At 36.7% G+C, this 20,051-nt stretch overlaps 1 pseudogene; it reads right to left on the bottom strand.

Annotated features, from left to right (window-relative positions):
* Positions 1–2,575: 2,575 nt before the first annotated feature.
* Positions 2,576–3,599, bottom strand: LOC109702894 (large ribosomal subunit protein uL1m-like; annotated as a pseudogene).
* Between the last annotated feature and the right edge of the window lie 16,452 nt (positions 3,600–20,051).

Below are 20,051 nucleotides of genomic sequence, written 5' to 3'. Positions count from 1 at the left end.
AAAGTTCTTAGGACAGGTCTCACTATCTAGCCAGAACTGGCCTTGAATGTATGCTCCTCCTGTCTTTGCCTCCTGAAGGCTGGAATTACAGGCGTGCACCACCATGCCTGGCATGAGGGTAGCTTTTTTTTAGGAATAAAGAAGTGCTCATCCACTCATTGTTTGAACTTATTTGAAACCCCTCTAGAGCGTTGGTCTGACAGGTGAGCTTTAAAAGAATGGAAATCCCAGAGGCAGGATTTGGGGCTATTTCATTAGACCCAGAATCTGGAGCTGTGTCTGGCACAGAGTTGGTGCTCAGTAAATATTTATTGGATGAATGAAAGTTTCTCACGCCCTGTGTGTTCATCAAAGATGCCACAGTATTCAGGATCACTGCTTTGTTTTGGGGGCCGGGCATCTGATAATTCGCCTAGAAACAGAATCTTCAGGAAAGAGCTTGATCCCCATGCAGCACCAAACTGAAGAATCAGAACCCTGATTCTTCACTGAATCAGGCACTGTTGTGGATAATCTAATTGGATTTTAAGCATATAAGTAGAAAGAATGTTATTCTTACACTGCCAGAATACTGGAATATGATTCTAATATTATCACCTGAAACTATTGCATAACCCACAGGCATTGAGTTGTCCCCACTTCTGATGCTAACCATAAGTGGAGTGCCCAGGCCACCTCCACTTCTGACTGATTGGCTTCAGTGTCCTCAGATAAGTTGTTCAAAAGACTCACAGGGCATAGGAAAGTGCTATAGTATTTATGATTGCAGTTTTATCATAAAGGACACAAATCAGGACCAGTCAGGGGAAGGTAGCACAACAGAGCAAGGTTTGAGAGTTCTGAAGTCAGCTTATATGCCCCTCCCAGCACAAAGCCCCAGCTTTCTAATCAAATTGTTGGTCATTCTGGTGACTAATCCTCATCCCCAGTCAGCTCAGTGCTCTTTCTTCCTCTCTCACATCTCTCTCTCTTCATTTTTGTTAATATATATTAATTGTACAGGGGAGTTTCATTGTGGTATTTACATAAGTGTTTATAGTGTATCTTAATTAGATTCACTCTGTCATCCTTCCTCATCCCTCCCCCTCCTTCTTTGAATGATTTCAAAAGGTCACATTGTCTATTTTCATACAAATACAAAAGACAGCCATTATATTCACTCTCCTTCACCCTCTCCATTTACCCACCCCCACCACACACACATGGCACCTCTGGACAGGACCTGTTTTATCTTCTTATAGTAGTTTCACAACGTCATATCTTACCTTATTCTTTGATCTACTTATAATTGAGAGACTGAGATCTAGTTTGAGTCTTCTACAGGTAGATATCCACTTTTCCCAGCACCATTTGTTGAAGAGGTTATCTTTTCTCCAATGCATGCTTTGGGCTCCTTTGTCAAAAATCAAATGGCTGTATTTGCATGGGTTTGTATCTGGATCTTCTATTCCGCTCCATTGGTCTTCATGTCTGTTTTTTTGCTCCAGTATCATGTTGTTGTTTTTTTCTTTTTTTTTTTTATCACAAATAGCTCTGCATCATAGTTTGAAGTCAGGTATTGTGATACCTCCAGCATTGCTCTTTTTGCTCATGATTGCTTTGGCTATTCAAGGTCTTTTTTGCTTCTATTTGAACCTTAAGATTGATTTTTCTAACTCTTTGAAGAATGTCATTGGAATTTTGGCGGGGATTGCATTAAACATATAGACTGCCTTAAGTGGTATAGCCATTCTCACAATATCCCTGAGCATGGGTTGCCTGTCCATCTTCTAATGTCTTCTTCAATTTCTTTCTTTAGTGGTTTATAGTTTTCATTCTATAGGTCCTTCACTTCCTTCATTAAATTTCTTTCTAGGTATTTTAATTTTTTTGATGCTCTTGTGAATGGTGTTGTTTTCCTGATTTCTTTCTCAGAAAGAAATGGTATATAGAAATGCTAACTTTGTATTCTGTTACTTCGCTGACACTGTTTATAAGAGTTTCTTGGTGGAGTTCTTAGGGTCTTTTAGGTATAAGATCATCTTATCTTCTGCAAATAGGAACAATTTGACTTCTTCCTTCTCTGTTTGACTTCTTTTTATTTCTTTCCCCTGTCATATTGTTCTGGCTGGGAAATCCAGTACTATATTGAATAACCCAGTACTATACTGAACACCCTGGTCTCATTCCTGATTTTAGAGGAAATAGTTTCAGTTTTTCCTAATTTAATATGACGTTGGCTGTCAATTTGTCATATATAACCCGTATAATGTTGAGGTATGTTCCTTCTATTTCTAGTTTCTTTAGAGCTTTTATCATGAAAGGATGTTGAGATTTACCCAAGCCATTTTCTGCATCTATTGATATGATGATGTGGTTTTTGTCCTTGATTTTGTTATGTATTGTTTTATGTTCATTGATTTCCGTATGTTTTATCATCCTTGCATCATTGGAATGAAATCCCCTTGATGATGGTATATGATCTTATTAATGTGCTGGATTCTGTGAGCAAGTTTTTTCTTTTTTGGAATTATAGTTCTATATTTTTATCTGTTGCTTCTTAATCCACTGAAAATAATTTCAAAATTCAACACATTCAGGCAGCTTCTTTGTTATTTTGTTCAGTTTTAACTTCTTTAGGCAACAGTGCATCAGTCTTTAGAAGCAAAACTTCAAGTGTTGAACTATGAAGAAAAGCATATACCACAAAGGAACCCAAATTTAATGGTCTATGCCTACAGACTTCATTAATAACTGCTTGCAGAATGGAAGCTATCTGGTTACTTAGCATGTCAAATATTGCCATTTTGGTACTGAGAGAGCTCTTTCTTCATCTACCATAATTTCTTGTCCAGTTTTAAATTATTGAAGCATTTTGGGGATGTCACAGCCAGTGGAATTTCTATTTTCTTTTGGAAATCTCTTCCCCCCCCTGCCCGTTTTTTCTTTAATGTTAAGTTCAGGCCTTATTTCTAGAACAGCTACATAAAAGTCTACATAAAATCATCTAAAATCTTTTCAATCGGATTAGTTCCTCCTGAAAACAAGCTCCATTTTTTCTTCTATTATTTTAATCTTTGAAGCATTTCCTATAAACACAGCAACCTTATTGATCTCTAAAGCAAAAGGGTATGGAAAACAACACTGGCAAGTCGCTCCACCTTTTTCTTTTTTCCCAGTGCCATATCCAAGGTCAATTCAAGAGAAACACCTTGCTTTGGATTAGTAAAGTCTAGAATTTTAAATTTCTTAAGTAAGTGAACAGCTTTCTCCACTTCATATACCTGCCTTGGGTGTAAGAGTTTTAAATAGACATCATCCTCAGGCTTACCTACCATGGTGCAATATGACTATTTTTTTCTGTCTCATCTGTTTTTTCATCTGATGCTTTTTCTTTGACACCCTTTTTTGTTTTTTTTTTTTACCAGCCCAGGAAGTTAGGGAAGAATTCTGGAAGACATGACCCCATAGTCAATTTTGAAGGAAAAGGAAGTTAGCCTTGATATATGTTTGTAGCAGCAGCAGCAAAATGTCTGTTAGGCACCAGAATGCTTATTAGAAAAAGGATAAGTAGACATCTGATAAACCATCTTGGAATGACTATGACTTTGATGATACATCAAGACTAGAGCCCAGAAGGAGTTCGAGACATTTCTAACACCTAGAGCCAACTCCTGTTTAGGAGAGATTGGTATGTTCTCTGCCACAATAGTGCCAGAGCTATTCTTCCTGTGAGACAAAACTGGGTTAGCAAATATTTCATTGAGGATATTTGTGCTTATGTTTATTAGGGATATTGGCCTACAACTTTCTTTCTTTAATTTTTGATGTGTCATTACCTGGTTTTGGTATTATGGTACTACTGGGCTCACAGAATGAGTTTGGTGGTATCCCTTCCCTTTGTACTTTTTGGAAAACTTTGAGGAGTATTGGTTCCAGTTCTTTAAAGATCTGGTAGAATTCAGCAGTGAATCTATCAAATCTAGGCTTTTGTTGGGAGGGCTTTGTAACTGTCTCAGTGTCACTACTTGTTATAGATCTGTTTAAGTTGTTTATGTCCTCTGGTTCAATTTTGGTGGATTGTATGTGTCAAGAAATTTATCCTTTTTTTTCTTGATTTTTCCAGTTTGCTGGAGTATATACGTTTTCAAAATATTCATGTATGATCTGAATTTCATTGGTGTCTGTTGTATTATCACCTTTCTCATCTCTGATTTTATTAATCTGAATCTTCTTTTTTCTTTTGATTAATTTGGCTAAAGGTTTGTCAATCTTGTTTATGTTTTCAAAGAACCAACTTTTAGTTTCATTGGTTCATTTTACCTTTTTTTTGGTCTCCGTATCATTAATTTCTTCCCTAATTTCTATACTCTTTTTCCATCTACTACTTTTGAGATTGGTTTGTTCTTATTTTTCCAAGAGTTTGAGGCACATCACCAGATTGTTTATTTGAGATCTAATTTTCTGATCTAGTTAATCATGGCTACAAACTTGACTCTTTTTTGAAAACAATTTTTATTAGGATATATTCATTAAGGGGGGGAGATTCATAGTGAAAATTCTGATTGGACTTATATTGTACATTACTGACATTGCCGCCATTGTTTCTCCCCTTTAACCCCTTCCCACCCCACTTAAAGCAATTGGAAGAGGTTTCTTAGCTCTGTTTCATATAGGTATGTGAATCCATCTGCCATATACCATCACCTTAATCTACTTCCTTCACCTCTACCCTTCCCAATAGTACTGCCCACCCCACCCCCTGCAAGGTGAATGGATGTAATTGGAGGACATAATGTTAAATGAAGTTAGCCAGGATCAGAAACACAAAAGCCACATCTTTTCTCTCATATGTGCCAGAAAGATCCAAACTTTACTCTTAAGACTTCCTTTGCTGTGCTCCATAGCTTCTGGTAAGTTCTGTTCTCATTTTCATTTGAATTTAGGAGTTTCTTAATTTCTTCAGTAATCCATTGATCATTCAAAAGTGTGTTGTTCAATTTTCATGAGTTTGAATGGTTTTACAGTTATCCTTGTCATTGATTTATAACTTTATTCCATTATGTTCTGTTGGGATACAGGGGATTATTTTGATTATTTTTGTATTTGTTGAGATTTGCTTTATGACCTTGACCTAGAATGTGATCTATTTTGAAGAAAGTTCCATGGACTGCTGAGAGTAATGTATAATCTGCTGTAGGATGGAATATTTTATAAATGTCTATTAAGTCCATTTTGTCCATGGAATTTTTTAGTTCTAAGATATTTTTATTAATTTTCTGCCTGGATGTTCTGCTTACTGATGAGAGTGAGGTGTTGAGACATCTCACTATTATTGTATCTAGATTATCACTTCCCTTATGCTCAGAGTGCTTGTTTTATGAACTTGGGGTACCAATGTTTGGTGCATATACATTTGGAATTGTTCCATCGTCTTCATCTTCTGTTTCTTTTATTAGTATGTAGTGACTTTTTTTTATCTCTTCTGATTGATTTTTCTTAAAATCTGCTTTGTCTGACATGAGACTAGCTACTCCTACTTACTTTTGATTTCTAAATGCTTGGTCTGTCTTTTTCCAACTTTTTACTTTTAGTTTGTCTGTGTCTTCAAATGTGAGATGTGTTTCTTGTAGACAACAGATTGTTGGATCTTGCTTTTTGATCCAATCAGTCTGTGTCTTTGATTAGACTGTTAAGTACAATTACATTTAGGGTTATGCTTGAGAGGTATTTTCCAATTCCTGTTTTTTTAATTGCTTTTTATTCCATGTTGAGTCTCATGTTGATTGTTCTTTACTTTTGCCATTGTTAATCTTCAGGTTTTGCTGGTTTACTGAGTTGATCATGCTTGATACTTTTCTACCTCCTCTGGATTTATCAATTCCCCTTTTGAGTTTTAGTCTTTCCTGATTTCTCGTGTTTGTTATGGTTTCTCTTTCTCTTCTATATGAAATACCCCTTGAGCATCTTCTATAATGCAGGCTTGCTGGACATGAACCACTTTGACTTTCCTTGTCCTGGAATGTCCTTATTTATCCATGGAGATTGAAGGAAACTTTTTCTGGAAATATTTTTCTTGATTGGTAAGTTATTTTCGCTTAAAGCTTGAATTACATTGCTCCATGCTTTCCTGGCTTTTAGGTTTTAGGCTGAGTGGTCTGAGGTAATTCTTATGTGTTTACCTTTGTATCTAAGTTGCCATTTTTCTCTTGCAGCTTTTAGTATCCTTTCTTTGTTCTCTAGTTTTGGCATCTTAATTATGATATAATATGAGATTTTTTTTTCTGCTCATGTCTATTTGGACTTTGAAATGTCTCCTGTACATGGGCATCTATATCATTACATAGACTTAGGAAATTTTTTGATTTGACTTCATTGAATAGATTTCCTATGATTTTAGTTTATATCACTATGTGAATTTTAGGTTTGGTCTTTGGTCATGTCCCAGAGTTCTTGTATGTTATGATCATGAGTATTCATTATTTTTTTTTCTTTATGATTGTCTACAAGCAATATCTCATTGATCTTGTCCTCCATCTCTGATATTTTTTCTTCTGCTTGATCTTGTCTGCTGATGATACTATCCACTGTGGTTTTAATTTGATTTATTGAGGTTTTCATTTCTAACATTTCTACCTGTTTTTTTACCTTCAGAGTTTCCATTTACTTGCTGAATTTCTCTTCCATGTTGCTGACTTTCTTGTCTTGGTCTTCATTTATCTGTTTACTTGAATATTCTTTGAAATTATTGACCATTTTTAACAGTAGGCATCTGAATTCTCTATCAGACATTCCAGACAATTAATTATCTTTGGATTCAGTTGAGTTGTGGGGATTTGGAGGGGTGATATTGCCTTGGTTTTTAATATTTAAATTTCTACATTGTAATTTGTATATCTGTTGGACTAAGTTTTTCTTTTCTCTTCTTTGTATAAATGAGGAACCTACTTCCTTTATACAACTGTAGCAAGGTCAACAGTTCAGTGGAGGTGATATAAGCAATGTACGGTATAAGCCTATTTGGAATTGTCAATATGAATCTCCTCTGTATAACAAATATGTCCTAATAAAAAAATGTATAATAAAAAAATAAAGACTCACAGAATAATTCAATCTAAGGAAATGGCTTAGTTCCTATCCACCCCCATGTACTTAAGTCATGTGACAAGGAGACTTTGCAAAACTAAACTAACTAAAAATTCTACCAATTCTTTTTTTTTGTTGTTTTTCTGTTGGCAGGGCCTTTTATTTATTTATTTTTTATTCATATATGCATACTATGTTTGGGTCACTTCTCACCCCTCCCCCCACCCCTTCCCTTACCCCCCTCCCCCACCCCCTCGTTACCCAGCAGAGACTATTTTGCCCTTATCTCTAATTTTGTTGTAGAGAGAGTATAAGCAATAATAGGAAGGACCAAGGGTTTTTGCTAGTTAAGATAAAGATAGCTATACAGGGAGTTGACTCACATTGATTTCCTATGCATGTGTGTTACCTTCCAGGTTAATTCTTCTTGATCTAAGCTTTTCTCTAGTTCCTGGTCCCCTTCTCCTATTGGCCTCAGTTGCTTTAAAGTATCTGCTTTAGTTTCTCTGTGTTGAGAGCAACAAATGCTATCTAGTTTTTTAGGTGTTTTACCTATCCTAATACCTCCCTTGTGTGCTCTCGCTTTTCTCATGTGATCGAAGTCCAATCCCCTTGTTGTGTTTGCCCTTGATCTAATGTCTGCATATGAGGGAGAATATATGATTTTTGGTCTTTTGGGCCAGGCTAACCTCACTCAGAATGATGTTCTCCAATTCCATCCATTTACCAGCAAATGATAACATTTTGTTCTTCTTCATGGCTGCATAAAATTCCTTGTGTATAAATACCACATTTTCTTGATCCATTCATCAATAGTGGGGCATCTTGGCTGTTTCCATAACTTGGCTATTGTGAATAGTGCTGCAATAAACATGGGTGTGCAGGTGCCTCTGGAATAACCTGTGTCACATTCTTTTGGGTATATCCCAAAAGTGGTATTGGTGGATCATATGGTAGATCAATGTTTAGGTTTTTAAGTAGCCTCCAAATTTTTTTCCAGAGTGGTTGTACTAGTTTACATTCCCATCAGCAGTGTAAGAGGGTTCCTTTTTCCCCGCATCCTTGCCAACACCTGTTGTTAGTGATGTTGCTAATGATGGCTATTCTAACAGGGGTGAGGTGGAAAATCTTAATTTGCATTTCCTTTACTGCTACAGATGGTGAGCATTTTTTCATTGTTTTTTGGCCATTTGAATTTCTTCTTTTGAGAAAGTTCTGTTTAGTTCACTTGCCCATTTCCTTTTGGTTCATTAATTTTGGGAGAATTTAGTTTTTTAAGTTCCCTATATATTCTGGTTATCAGTCCTTTGTCTGATGTGTAGCTGGAAAATATTTTCTCCCACTCTGTGGGTGGTCTCTTCAGTTTAGAGACCATTTCTTTTGTTGAGCAGAAGCTTTTTAGTTTTATGAAGTCCCATATATCTATGCTATCTCTTAGTTGCTGAGCTGCTGGGGTTCCATTGAGAAAGTTCTTACCTATACTTACTAATTCCAGAGTATTTCCTACTCTTTCCTGTATCAACTTTAGAGTTTGTGGTTTGATATTAAGATCCTTGATCCATTTTGAGTTAATATTTGTATAGGGTGATATACATGGATCTAGTTTCAGTTTTTTGCAGACTGCTAACCAGTTTTCCCAGCAGTTTTTGTTGAAGAGGCTGTCTTTTCTCCACCATATATTTTTAGCGCCTTTGTCAAAGACAAGTTGGTTATAGTTGTGTGGCTTCATGTCTGGGTCCTCTATTCTGTTTCACTGGTCTTCATGTTTGTTTTTGAGCCAGTACCATGCTGTTTTTATTGTTATTTCTTTGTAATATAGATTGAAGTTGGGTATCGTGATACCTCCAGCATTGTTCTTTTGACAGAGCATTCTCTTGGCTATTTGTGGCCTCTTGTGTTTCCATATAAATTTAATGGTAGATTTTTTCAATCTCTTTAATGAATATCATTGGAATTTTGATGGGAATTGCATTAAACATGTAGATTACTTTTGGGAGTATTGACTTTTTTACTATGTTGATTGTACCAATCCATGAGCATGGGAGATCTCTCCACTTTCTATAGTCTTCCTCAATCTCTTTCTTCAGAAGTTTATAGTTTTCCTCATAGAGGTTGTTTTCATCCTTTGTTAGGTTAACACCAAGGTATTTGATTTTTTTTGAGGCTATTGTAAATGGAATTGTTTTCATATATTCTTTCTCAGTTTGTTCATTATTAGTGTCTAGAAATGCTAATGATTTTTCTATGTTGATTTTATATCCTGCTACCTTGCTATAGCTATTGATGGTGTCCAGGAGCTTTTCAGTAGAGTTTATTGGGTCTTTAAAGTATAGGGTCATGTCATCTGCAAATAGGGATATTTTGACAGTTTCTTTACCTATTTGTATTCCTTTTATTCCTTCTTCTTGCCAAATTTCTCTGGCTTGGAATTCCAGTTCTATGTTGAATAGGAGTGGAGATAGTGGGCATCCTTGTCTGGTTCCTGATTTTAGAGGGAATGGTTTCAGTTTTTCTCCATTAAGTATAATGCTGGCTGTAGGTTTGTCATATATAACTTTTATGATGTTGAGGTACTTTCCTTCTACTCCTAGTTTTCTTAGAGCTTTTGTCATGAAATGGTGTTGTATCTTATCAAGGGCTTTTTGTGCATCTATTGAGATGATCAAGTGGTTTTTGTCTTTGCTTCTGTTAATGTGGTTTATTATGTTTTTTGATTTTCGTATGTTGAAGCACCTCTGCATTCCTGGGATGAAGCCTACTTGGTTGTGGTGAATAATCTTTTTGATGTGTTATTGAATGTGGTTTGCCATTATTTTATTGAGGATTTTCACGTCAATGTTCATTAAGGAGATTGGCCTAGAGTTCTCCATTTTGGAGGTGTCTTTGCCTGGTTTTGGGATAAGTGTAATACTGGCTTAATAAAGTGTTAGACAGTTTTCCTTCCCTTTCTATTTTGTGGAACAGTTTAAGGAGGGTTGGTATCAGTTCTTCTTTAAAGGTCTGATGGAATTTAGCAGAGAATCCATCAGGTCCTGGACTTTTCTTTTTGGGGAGACTCTTGATTGCTGCTTCAATTTCATTTTGTGTCATAGATCTATTCAGGTGATTAATTTCCTCTTGGTTCAGTTTTGGATGCTCATATGTATCTAGAAATCTGTCCATCTCTTTAAGATTTTCAAATTTATTTGAATATAGGTTCTCAAAGTAGTCTCTGATGATTTCCTGGACTTCCATGGTGTTTGTTGTTATCTCCCCTTTTGCATTCCTAATTCTACTAATTTGGGTTTTTTCTCTCCTCATTTTAGTCAGGTTTGCCAGGGGTCTGTCCATCTTGTTTATTTTTTCTTAGAACCAACTTTTTGTTTCATTGATTCTTTGTATGGTTTTTTTGGTTTCTATTTCATTGATTTCAGCTCTTATTTTTTATTATTTCTCTCCTTCTATTTGTTTTGGGATTTACTTGTTCTTATTTTTCTAGGAGTTTGAGATGTATCATTAGGTCATTGATTTGGGATCTTTCAGTCTTTTTAATATATGCACTCATGGCTATAAACTTTCCTCTCAGGACTGTCTTTGCTGTGTTCCATAGGTTCCAGTAGGTTGTGTTTTCATTTTCATTGACTTCCAGGAACTTTTTAATTTCCTCTTTTATTTCATCAATGACCCATTGTTCATTAAGCAATGAGTTATTCAGTTTCCAGCTGTTTGCATGTTTTTTGTCTTTACTTTAGTTGTTGAGTTCTAGTTTTATTGCATTATGATCAGATAGCATGCATGGTATAATTTCTATTTTCTTATAATTGCTGAGGCTTGCTTTGTGCCCTAGGATATGATCTATTTTGGAGAAGGTTCCATGGGCTGCTGAGAAGAATGTATATTGTGTAGAAGTCGGATGGAATGTTCTGTAGACATCAACTAGGTCCATTTGATGTATGGCATATTTTAGATCTAGGATTTCTTTATTGATTTTTTGTTTGGATGACCTATCTATTGATGATAATGGGGTGTTAACGTCTCCCACAACCACTGTGTTGGAGTTAATATATGCTTTTAGGTCTTTCAGGGTGTGTTTGATGAAATTGAGTGCATTGACATTGGGTGCATATAGGTTGATAATTATTATTTCCTTTTGGTCTATTTCCCCTTCTATTAGTATGGAATGTCCTTCTTCATCTCATTTGATCAATGTGGGTTTGAAGTCTACTTTGTCAGAGATAAGTATTGCTACTCTTGCCTATTTGGGTGGGGGGGGCATTGGTTTGGTAAATCTTCTTCCAGCCTTTCATCCTAAGCCTATGCTTATTTCTGTCCACGAGATGGGTCTCCTGTAAGCAACAAATTGTTGGATCTTCCTTTTTAATCCATTTCATCAAATGGTGCCTTTTGATGGGGGAATTAAGTCCATTAACATTAAGTGTTAGTACTGATAGGTATGTGGTGATTCCTGTCATTTAGTTGTCTTAGTTGTTTGAAGGTTTGATTGTGTGTACCTAAGTTGAGGTTACTCTCTACTTTCTTGCTTTTTGTTTTCCTGTAGTTTGGTGGTGCCTGTCCTTTCATGGTTATGTTGGGTTTCACTTTCTGTCTGCAGAATCCCTTGAAGAATCTTTGTAGTAGTGGCTTTGTGGTCACATATTGTTTTAGTTATTATCATGGAAGACTTTTATTGCTCCATCTATTTTGAATGATAGTTTTGCTGGGTAGAGTATCCTGGGGTTGAAGTTATTTTCATTCAGTGCCCGGAAGATCTCACCCCACGCTCTTCTTGCTTTTAATGTTTCTGTTGAGAAGTCTGCTGTGATTTTGATGGGTTTACCTTTGTATGTTATTTGTTTTTTCTCTCTTACAGCCTTCAATATTCTTTCCCTAGTTTCTGAGCTTGTTGTTTTAATGATGATATGTCGAGGGGTAGTTCTATTTTGATCTGGTCTGTTTGGTGTTCTGGAGGCCTCTTGCATCTATATGGGACTATCTTTCTCTAGATTTGGGAAATTTTGTGAATTATTTTGTTGAATATATTATGCATTCCCTTTGCTTGCACCTCTTCTCTTTCTTTGATGCCCGTGATTCTCAGGTTTGGTCTTTTGATGGAGTCAGTGAGTTCTTGCATTTTCTTTTCATAGCTCTTGAGTTGTTTAACTAATAGTTCTTCAGTTTTTCCTTTAATTACCATTTCATCTTTGAGTTCTGAGATTCTGTCTTCTGTTTGTTCTATTCTGCTGGATTGGCCTTTCATTTTGTTTATTCAATTCTGTTTCATTCTTTTTCTGAGTTTTCCATATCCTGAATCCCTTCCTCTTTAATGTTGTCTATTTTTGTCCTGAGTTCATTTATCTCTTAATCGTGTTCTTTGTTTCACTTTGGTGTTTATACAGTGCTTCTTTGATTTCTTTTATTTCTTCTTGTGCTTTTTCAAATTCTCTATTTTTATTGTCTTGGAATTTCTTGAGTGTCTCCTGTACATTTTGTTTGAACCTATCCAGTATCATCTCTATAAAATTCTCATTGAGTACCTGTAGTATGTCTTCTTTTAAATTATTCTTGTGGGGTTCATTGGGTCCTTTGGCATAGTTTATCTTCATTTTGTTGGAGTCTGGATCTGAGTATCTGTTTTCTTCATTCCCCTCTGGTTCCTGTACTAATTTTTTGCTGTGGGGAAACTGGTTTTCCTGTTTATTCTGTCTTCCTGTCATTGCCCTTGGTGTTGCTATTGTCCCTCTACTGTGTGCAATTAAGTATTTTCTAGCTTGTAATAATAACAATGGTGATATTTAGAATGGAAGGGTGAGAGGAGATGGAAAGCAAAGAAGTTAAAAAAAAAAGGGAAAAACCAATAAACAAGTAGAAAAAACAAAACAAACAAACAAGAAAAAAGTTTCAAAGATATAAACAAGAAGAGATAGTGTACTAATCTCAGTAAGCTGAACAGGCATTAGAGAGGCAGAGAGAGGATTGAAAATAAAAACATAAAAAAAGATAAAAATAAAAAATAAATAAATGAAAAAAAATTTAAAAAAACATAAAAAATTCTCCAAGTTCAAATGCAATAAAGTTTCAGTCTTAATAATTTTGGTGTTCATCCCTCAGCCTCCAATCCTGGGGATTGTGTCTCAGAAGTAGTTCTATCACTGTCTCATCAAAGGGGAACAAAAGCTAAAAAAAAAAAATCAGCACAAAAGAAAAAAACCCCACAAAGTGTCCCAAGTTCAAATGCAATACAGTTTCAGTAAGTTTTTCAACATGCAGGTGTAGTTCGGTTGTTGTCTCATCAAAGGAAGAGAAGAAAAAAAAAGAGTCTGGAGACAATTCTGTGAATGTCTGTCTGAGGCTGTGGCTCACCTGCCTGCTGCTGTCAGCCTGCTGTTGCTGGAGGCGTCATTTATGCAGATCTCAGGAGTGAGCTTAGCACTCACCTGGCCCTGAAGGCTTTGTTTACTCAGAGTTCTGTGCACGACAGCCACTGCTACAAGCTTTCCCCTTTCCAAGCACACTGGGGGAGGTGACACTGCACCAGCTTTCTGAGGCCTACATGTTTATTTACAGCTCACGTGGGAAGTGGGTCTTCCCCTCTCTCCTGTGGAGTTTTCCTCCCACCACCACTTTTACAAGCTTTCCTGCTCCTAATTGCTGGGTATGTGCTGCCGCTCCTGCCTTCTCTGGCCAGCTTGTTTATTTACAGCTCACATGGGAGGTGAGTCTTCCCCCCTTCTCTTTGGAGTTTTCCTCCCACCACCACTTTTACAAGCTTTCCTGCTCCTGATTGCTGGCGGCATGTGCGACACTCCTGCCTTCTCCAGCTGGCTTGTGAGGGATTTCCCTCCCACCCCCCCCATTTGGCACTCAGGGAGCCCTGCCCTCTGTGCTACATGTCTTTTTTGTTATTATTGCTTATTATTCAGTTTCTCTTTTTTCCCTAGGTGGGGGTCAGTCTGTCCAGGGGTCTATGCTGATCTGGTCCAGGGTTGTCTGTGTGAGTACCGTGTAGTGCTTAGCTCACCTTGTGGTCCACATCTTCCCAAGCCGTCTGGGTGCTGCCATCTGGCGGTGACCTGGAGGCCTTCCTGGTTTCTCCGTTCAACATGAAGTGGAGATGCTGTGCACAGGCTGGAGGTGTGGAGGGGTCAAAGTTTTGCCTCTTTTGGGTGTTTTTTCCTGTAAGATGTATCTCCGGCATCTCTCCAAGATTTTACTTTAGGAGGCATGCTTTCTGCTTCCTCCCCCTAGCCGTCATCTTGGAATTCCTGGCCTCTACCAATTCTTTATTGAAATTATCTTCTTATTAAAATACTTGGGAAAAAGAAAGAAAAACAATTCAGCAATAAACCAAACATTTGAATATTTGACAAAAAAAAATTGGAACCTTTTTCTGTTTCCCCGCTAAGGTTGTGTAGGAGGAAAACTCTGACTTCTAGACAGATGATATGGGAGATTAACACTGGTTAGAAAGTATAAAGATTAGAAAGAATCTTTTTTTTTGGTGGTATTAGGGTTTGAACTCAAGGCCTCATGCTTACTAGGCAGGTGCTCTTATCACTTGAGCCACTCTGTCAGCCCTAGATATAAGGATTAGAAATTGAGTAATATAAGGAATAGATGTGGGGGAGGGATGGGAGAGGGAGATGGAAAGAATGTGTGGTAGCTATAGAAAGTAATAGTATGAGAGAGCACTTGGGGTGAGGGCTTCAGCTTCCCGCCCCTTACTCTGTTGCTTTTCTGTTTCACAGTGCGTTCAGCTTTCCTGTCCTTGTTTTATGGTTCTCAGTGCTCTTCCTCTCTTTTGCTCTTCTGTATGTATCTATTCTTTGTTATCCAAACTCTTATTCACATAATCTCATGGAGAAAACTTTCATTCCTCTGCCATCTTGCCCTCTCTCACCAAGTTAGCTCATCTCCTAACATACAGGTGTGAGCTCAGAAGCTCATTAATAGCAAAGATGCCTTTATTCCTTGGAAAATTTGAAGGATTTAGTCTCTGTTAAGAAAACCAAGGACAAAAGCCAGTTAGATTCTTTATTATGCAATGAGTCTGGTTTTAGAATAGTCTTAGTTAGAAGTCAAGCTGGGCATTCATGGCTCATGCCTGCAATCCTAGCTACTCAGGAAGATTGCAGTTCAAAGCCAGTCCAGGCAAATAGTTTGTGAACTTCTATCTAAAAAAAAACCATCACAAAAAAAGACTAGTGGAGTGGCTCAAGGTGTAGGCCCTGTGTTCAAATCCCAGTACTACAAAAAAAAGTGCTAGAGGTGGCAAAGATTCTTTGCTTGACCAAATTTTAGTCAGTTTTCGAACCCTCTGCTAGGTTCATCTGTGTCATTTCCTCATAAAATCCAGTTTTAGGAACAACCTGCTAAGTCAGGTTAGCAAGAACCCTCTACTCACTGAATCCAATCATCCTCTGCTTTTTGATTGGGTTTCTCATCTTCCACCATCTCACTGGTCAGCTCTGTTTACCTTGGCCTGTCTTCAGCACAAATCCTATTAGGACAGGTTAACCAGAATCCCCCTTATTCCTGATGCCTCCTCTTAGTGATTTTCTTTACTTTGCTCCTTGACTAAATTCACATTTGGGCTTACTATATTTAAAGTTAAACCCAATCTCTTTCTCTCACTGCAAAACCCTACTGCAGTGGGCCCTATTCCTATTGCAATTGTCCTGAATAAAGTCTGTCTTTATTGTGCCTTAACAAGTACCACTAAGTTTTCATGTTCTATTGTTCAGTAGAGTGACTAGAGTCAAAAACATTGAATATTATTGTATATTTCCAAATAGCTAGAGGAGACATTTGAATATTTTTACTATAAGAAATTATAAACATTTGAGGTCATGGATATGCCAGTTTTCATGATTGATCTTTACCTAATATATGCATATATTCATACATTATATTGTATGTCATATATATGTACAATTTTTATGTGTCAGTTAACAAAAATAAAATAAAACTTTAGAAAGTAAAATTTAAAAAGTTTTTCTTTAGCAGAAATACCTAGATAATTAAGTCTTTAGTTGACAAAAACTTAAATGCTTATTGACAAAGCCCAAAGTCATAGCTCTATGACATGGCAAGCCCGGTTTGTCAGTTTTTAACTCAATGATGAACTGATTTCAAATTTAATATAAAATACTGAAAATGAAAGTTTATTTGATTATAGTTTTAAAAAAGAGCAGTGTCAGGAATACAGGTAATATGAACCAATGGATAGTCTCTAAGTTCATTACAATTAGAATCAATAAACTTGATTTTTTTTAGTTCTTATTACTGGCTCCAGATTCAGATTCCAAAGAGAGTCTCTGATTGGTCTTTGCTGCTCACATTTCTTTGATTTAAGTCTTCTCACAGGTACATTCAATGGATGAAGCATGGCTCTCTGAAGAACAGTTACTGTATGCAAAAACAACAGATGTGTACTTCAAGAAATTTTCTTTTACAAAGAATTGAGTGCTACATAAACAGCATTCTTTTGTACTCTGTACAGTGACTCCTGAGCCTGGCATTTTGGTTAAGGTTCATGAACATGATGCTGTGACCTTCACAATTATTTTTTTCTATCAGAACTTAATTTTAAAATTAATTTTAAAATCATTAATGTGATCTAGAAATGCAGAGTGCCCAAAGAGGCACTTATGTATCAGATAATAGCATTTGTTATGATTTGAATATGCAGTGCTCCTCAGAGGCTCATATTATGACTGCTTGGTCCCCAAATGGTGGCAGTACTTTGGGAGGTTGTGAGACCTTAAGTAGGTAGGGCTTATCTGGAGGAAATAGGTCCCTAAGGGTCATGCCTTTGAAGGTTACACCTAGTCCGTGGTCTCTTCTCTCTTTGTGTTCTATCCTCCATAAGGTGAAGAAACTCTTCTGTCATATACTCCTGTTGCCATGATGTTCTGCCCAAATACATAAGGACAAGTGACTGTGGACTGACCCTCTGAAATGGTGAACCAAAGTAATTCCTTCCTCCATTAAATTGTTTCTATCAGGTATCTGATAACAATGATGATAATACTAATACAGTTTTGCATACATGGAACAAGTCACATTCTTATCTTAAAGTCAGCAAGAAGCCAACTGTCTTACAGAGGCACATGCTAAATCTTTTTAAAACAAGAAGCAGTTTTATTTGAATTATGTGTGAGGATGGGCATGAGAAGAATAATCTTTTCATGACTTTAGCATTAGCCCTGAACAAAAAGGGAGGCAGAGACCTGAGATGGTAGACTATTGCAGTAGTCTTGTTACCAGATCCTGTCATTTGAAATAAGGATAGTGACAATAGAAAGAAGATAAATTTGTAGGTTCAAGAGATATTTTGGAAATTGGGGTTATATAATTCTACATTGAGAGTAAATTTAGAGGTAAGAATTTGAAATGTCTATAACAACAGTATTGTTTTCTTTTAAAATTTTCTTACATGGTAACCATAAAAATCTGAGTATAAATAACATTATTATTATTACTTTAACTCTGCAAACACAAAAAGAACATGTGCATATATTTGTGATTTAGCCAGGATGAAAAACAAATTCTATTTCTATGCTGATTCTAAACTGCAGCACCTCATCTTTCTGCATTTTCTTAACTGTAAGTTCTTAAAGCATTTCCAGGTACCCTGCTATCTTAAAAATCAGGGAACATGTGTTTATCCATCTGCCTACACCCTTATCATGTTCATTTTGGAATGGGTGACAACTATAATGTGTTTTGAATGAGGATGTGGACAGCACATCACTGAAATCAGGACCTTTTCAAAAACCTACTTGGAAATTCTACTCCTTTTATATCTATTTTGTCATATTTTGTTTATTCTGACAGTAGTTGAGATGATGACAATTTTCATGAAGAATGTTTGTTAAGGAATAAACCAATCACAATTTCTTTCACCACACCTACTATGTAGAGGCTCTATAGTTGCAAAAAAGACAGATAAAAGAAACCATGCCTGCTCCACTGAAAACATGAGGTTTCCTAGCATTTATTTAATTAAATACGGCTGCTTCCACAGCTTCTGAACCAATGTTTTGAAGAAATAAACTCTTTTAAAAGAAAAACTTATTCATTTCACTTTATTTGCTCAGTCGATGCCAGGTTTTCCAACCAAACTCTCTTTCCAGAGCTAAAATAATATCCAAGAGAACTCAGGAAAATACGTGAAAAATGGATTGACTACAGAGTGTTTAGAGTTGGGATTTGGGTTCAGCTTTGGGTGCTCACTAGCTCATATTTAGCACTTATTGGTGGCATTTGCAGTTTGCCTGATTTCTTGCCATTGGAATGCACACCCAGAAAAATCCAACTGCTGAGGTTTATGATGCTTGTTGGAGAGATTTAGTGGATTAGACTAGAGGAAAAAGGATTTTGGTTTCTGGCTCTGTTGGTGACAGTCTGTGTGACTTCAGACAAGTTACTTGGCTTCTTTGTACAACATGCTCCCCCACCCCCAACATGTTTTTTCTCCCAGCAGTGAAAGGGGTAGTGAAAAATTGAGAGGAAGAATGTAATATTAATATAAATTTCAGGGCCAACAAATGCAACTAAATTTGTGGTTCATGATAGTTGATCTCTCTGTGATCAAAATATAAGTAGAAGAGAGGATAATTAAGAAGAACAAATAACTAAGTGGTAATTTTATATAACATGCTCCTTTTGTTTACACTTTCAGAGATATTTTTATTATATATTTCCATACATTGTTGAACCTCAAGGTTTCAAAATTCAGTCTGATCCATTTTTCATGGTTTACATTTCTCTGAATACTATCTGCTGAAATTATATCTCTTAAAGGAGATAATTTTCCATTATTATTTTTTACACAGATTTATACTGTTCTATTTCATTCCAGATAAATTTTACTCAGAGGAAAAGGTAATAATGGCTGACGTGTCAACATAAGGCTTGTTGGAATATGCACTAAGAATGCAACTTGATGTTTTCTTTTTTTTCATTTTTCTTTTATTATTCATATATGCATACAAGGCTTGGTTCATTTCTCCCCCCTGCCCCCACCCCCTCCCTTACCACCCACTCCACCCCCTCCCTCTCCCCCCCCTCAATACCCAGCAGAAACTATTTTGCCCTTATTTCTAATTTTGTTGTAGAGAGAGTATAGGCAATAATAGGAAGGAACAAGGGTTTTTGCTGGTTGAGATAAGGATAGCTATACAGGGCATTGACTCACATTGATTTCCTGTGCGTGGGTGTTACCTTCTAGGTTAATTCTTTTTGATCTAACCTTTTCTCTAGTACTTGTTCCCCTTTTCCTATTGGCCTCAGTTGCTTTAAGGTATCTGCTTTTAGTTTCTCTGCATTAAGGGCAACAAATGCTAGCTAGTTTTTTAGGTGTCTTACCTATCCTCACCCCTCCCTTGTGTGCTAAAGCTTTTATCATGTGCTCATAGTCCAATCCCCTTGTTATGTTTGCCCTTGACCTAATGACCACATATGAGGGAGAACATATGATTTTTGGTTTTTTGAGCCAGGCTAACCTCACTCAGAATGATGTTCTCCAATTCCATCCATTTACCAGCGAATGATAACATTTCGTTCTTCTTCATGGCTGCATAAAATTCCATTGTGTATAGATACCACATTTTCTTAATCCATTTGTCAGTGCTGGGGCATCTTGGCTGTTTCCATAACTTGGCTATTGTGAATAGTGCCGCAATAAACATGGATGTGCAGGTGCTTCTGGAGTAACAGTCTTTTGGGTATATCCCCAAGAGTGGTATTGCTGGATCAAATGGTAGATCAATGTCCAGCTTTTTAAGTAGCCTCCAAATTTTTTTCCAGAGTGGTTGTACTAGTCTACATTCCCACCAACAGTGTAAGAGGGTTCCTTTTTCCCCGCATCCTCGCCAACACCTGTTGTTGGTGGTGTTGCTGATGATGGCTATTCTAACAGGGGTGAGGTGGAATCTTAGCGTGGTTTTAATTTGCATTTCCTTTATTGCTAGAGATGGTGAGCATTTTTTCATGTGGTTTCTGGC

The sequence above is a fragment of the Castor canadensis genome, chromosome 2, assembly GCF_047511655.1.
Source record: "Castor canadensis chromosome 2, mCasCan1.hap1v2, whole genome shotgun sequence".
Lineage (NCBI taxonomy): Eukaryota > Metazoa > Chordata > Mammalia > Rodentia > Castoridae > Castor > Castor canadensis.
The sequence above is the reverse complement of the archived record's forward strand: the minus strand, read 5'-3'. Positions and strand labels throughout refer to the sequence as shown.